This window comes from Lagenorhynchus albirostris, chromosome 7, assembly GCF_949774975.1.
Source record: "Lagenorhynchus albirostris chromosome 7, mLagAlb1.1, whole genome shotgun sequence".
NCBI lineage: Eukaryota > Metazoa > Chordata > Mammalia > Artiodactyla > Delphinidae > Lagenorhynchus > Lagenorhynchus albirostris.
In genome coordinates, this window is record NC_083101.1 from 102,872,353 (window position 1) to 102,875,695 (window position 3,343).

General features: G+C 42.1%; 1 non-coding gene across 1 annotated transcript; it reads right to left on the bottom strand.

The window, feature by feature from the left end:
* Positions 1-1,339: 1,339 nt before the first annotated feature.
* On the bottom strand, positions 1,340-1,446 carry LOC132523977 (U6 spliceosomal RNA). Its single transcript, XR_009541741.1, has one exon. It is a non-coding gene; the product is annotated as a U6 spliceosomal RNA (small nuclear RNA).
* Positions 1,447-3,343: the final 1,897 nt, after the last annotated feature.

Consider the following 3,343-nt stretch of genomic DNA (forward strand, 5'->3'; position numbering starts at 1 on the left):
GCCGGGGCCCGGGTTCAACCCCTGGTCAGGGACCTAAGATCCTCAAAGCTGCACGGTGTGCCCCCCCCCCCAAAAAAAGTAAATCTAATCGTGACATTTTTCTTCTTAAAACCAAATGACCTCCCTATTGCCCCTCTCCCGGATATTTTTTAACAGCTTCATTGAGATATAATTCCCATATCATACCCGTGTCAAGCACACAGTTCCATGGTTGCACTACACTAGCAGAGTTGTACAGCCACCACCAGGATTCACTTTAGAACATTTTCATCACGCAAAAAGGACGTCCATACCCATTAGCGGTCAGTTCCCATTTTTCCTCAACCCCTGGCAATTAATAATCCACTTTCTGCCTCATTGAATTTGTCTGTTATTCTGACATTTTACATAAATGAAATCATACAAGATGTGGTCTTTCATGACTGCCTTCTTTCACTTATCATAATGTTTTCAAGGTTCATCTATGTTGTAGCAGGTATCAGAACTTCTTTCCTCTTTTACGGCTGAATAATATTCCATCCTATGGATAGACCACGTTTTGTTTACCTGTTCATCAGCTGATAGGCATTTGGGTAGTTTCACTTTGGGCTATTATGAATAATGCTACTATGAACATTCACATGCAGGTCTTTGTATGGCTGTATGCTTTTGTTTCTCTTGGCTAGACATGAGTGGAACTGCTGGGTCATATGGTAAGTTTATGTTTAACTTCTTAAGAAACTGCCAAGCCGTTTCCCTGTTTTCTAAAGTAGCTGCACCACCCCCAGATACTGTAAAGCCAAGTTGTTTAATGCGGTTTATAAAGCCCTTCCTAACCTGGCTGCAGCCTACCTTTTCCCCTTCATCTCCATTGACACCCCAACTCAAACTGTGTACTGTATACAGTTCAAACTGTATGCTCGACTTAGCCGTCCCTAAAAAATATATATCCTCTCTCTCCTTTGGGCTTCTGTAAACACTGTTTCCCGTGCTTGGACTACTACTCTCCAGGTCAATGCCCACTGGTCCTCGGGCCTCAGTTTCTGTGACCCTTCCTTCTAGGACCCCCAACAAGACTATTGTTGCTTCCTTGTGTGTGTGACTTGAATTGACTGCTCTGGCAACACTTGTCACACTGCGTTATCGTTGCCTTTGCCGTGAGCATTGCCACTGCTGGTCTCGATCCTTTGTTTTTTTAGATTCCATATATATGTGTTAGCATACGGTATTTGTTTTTCTCTTTCTGATTTCCTTCACTCTGTATGACAGACTCTAGGTCCATCCACCTCACTACAAATAACTCAATTTCATTTCTTTTTATGGCTGAGTAATATTCCATTGTATATATGTGCCACATCTTAAAAATATGGAATGCTTCACGAATTTGCGTGTCATCTTTGTGCAGGGGCCATGCTAATCTTCTCTGTGTCGTTCCAATTTTAGTATATGTGCTGCTGAAGCGAGCACTCGATCCTCTTTTTTGGTTTTCTGTTTTTCTGGCCACGTGGCATGTGGGATCTTGGTTGCCCCACAAGGGATCGAGCCGGTGCCCCCTGCAGTGGCAGCACCGAATCCTAATCATGGGACCGCCAGGGAAGTCCCCCTGGTCTAGATCATTTACTAACCAGTAAGCTCACTGAGGGTAAGGATTATACCTTTCTTCCCCAGCCTGGACTTGGTGTCTTGGAGGTCAATAAATGTTTGATAAACGTATCAAGTCCCTGGTCATCACTCTTCTTCCCTGGGAGATTAAAGCTGTGGTGCCAGGATCCAGAGCTCCCTCCTCCCAAAGGAAATCATTCGCAAACCATCTTGTAAATGCACAGTCTGATTTTCAAAATAAAACATTTGTAGTTCCTTCCTAATTCTGTTTTGCTCAGGCTAATAATAAAATGAGTTGGCATTTCTTGGGTATATATCAACTGACAGTAGAGGGAGCCCAGCCAAGAATGTGTTAAGTGACGGGTAGGCGTCTGTATGCGATTAAAAATAGACCATGTGTAATAATGAAGAATTGAAAATTACTCAAATGACCAACGATTAGGAAATAGTTAAATAAATTCCGAGATTAGATAGACAGATAGATAATTAAATGAATAATACTGATATTAAAATTGTAAATAGGGAAAGGTCTGTTCGAAACAATCCTAAAAATAAAACCAGAACCCCAGCTAGAATGAACACATTGATTACCACTATGCAGTACTGTGTATGTGCAATGACAAGAAATGTCACGTCATAGAACCAAGTGAATAGTGGGTGTTTTGTAATGAAACTTAGAATTTTGTTTTTTCGATGTTTTTTAGCTTTTGCTGCAAAAATCTAGAATAAATAATTGTGATGTATTGTATCCTAAGTGTGTATCATAAATTGAAACCATTGAGCTTCTCTAAGGTACCTAAGGCACGGTTTATAATTTGTTGGAGATATATGATGCATTGCATCCCCTAAGTAAAAAATATATGTGTGCGTATGTATGTACGTGTATATACACATACCTATATGTGGTTTTCATATGCTCTCAGAGAAGGTAAAATGTTTTCACTTTATCATTGCCCCTCGCCTCCGTACTTCTGGGAGTCAGATAAACAAGCACTATGGTATTATCTCCTCTTTATCAGGTTAACATTAAACACAATATGAAACTGAGATTTATGAGGCCATTTGCTCAAAGTGACAAGCTAGGGCTTCCCTGGTGGCGCAGTGGTTGAGAGTCCACCTGCTGATGCAGGGGACGCGGTTCGTGCCCCGGTCCGGGAAGATCCCACATGCCGCAGAGCGACTGGGCCCGTGAGCCATAGCCGCTAAGCCTGCGCGTCCGGAGCCTGTGCTCCGCAACGGGAGAGGCCGCAGCAGTGAGAGGCCTGCGTACCGCAAAAAAAAAAAAAAAAAAAAAAAGTGACAAGCTAACAAGGATCAGAACCAAGACCAGAACCCAGGTGTCTTGGCACAAACACAAATTCTCAACTCTGCACAAAAACCTGAGGCAGGATGACCAGGATAAGAGCAGCACAGGCTCTCTTCACTTACTCAAGATCTTCAGTGTTCTTCCCTGAAGGACCTTGCACAGCATCCTACACAAGGAGATGCTCAGATAGCATTTGTTCAAGGGATTGATGCATCAGTGGATCCATCAATGGGCAGGAATTTAACAGGCGGACACTGATCGATGAGCAAAAATTCTTCGGTACCCTTGGTGGTATCAGTCTTCACCAGCCCTTCACTACTATTTAATATTTTTCCTCTACAAATATTCTATCCATTCATTTATTCATTCAGCAATTGATTATTAGGCAACTACTATATGTAGGAAACTGTGTCACTAGCTTACAGAATTATAACAATAAGGTATTAGTCTTACCTT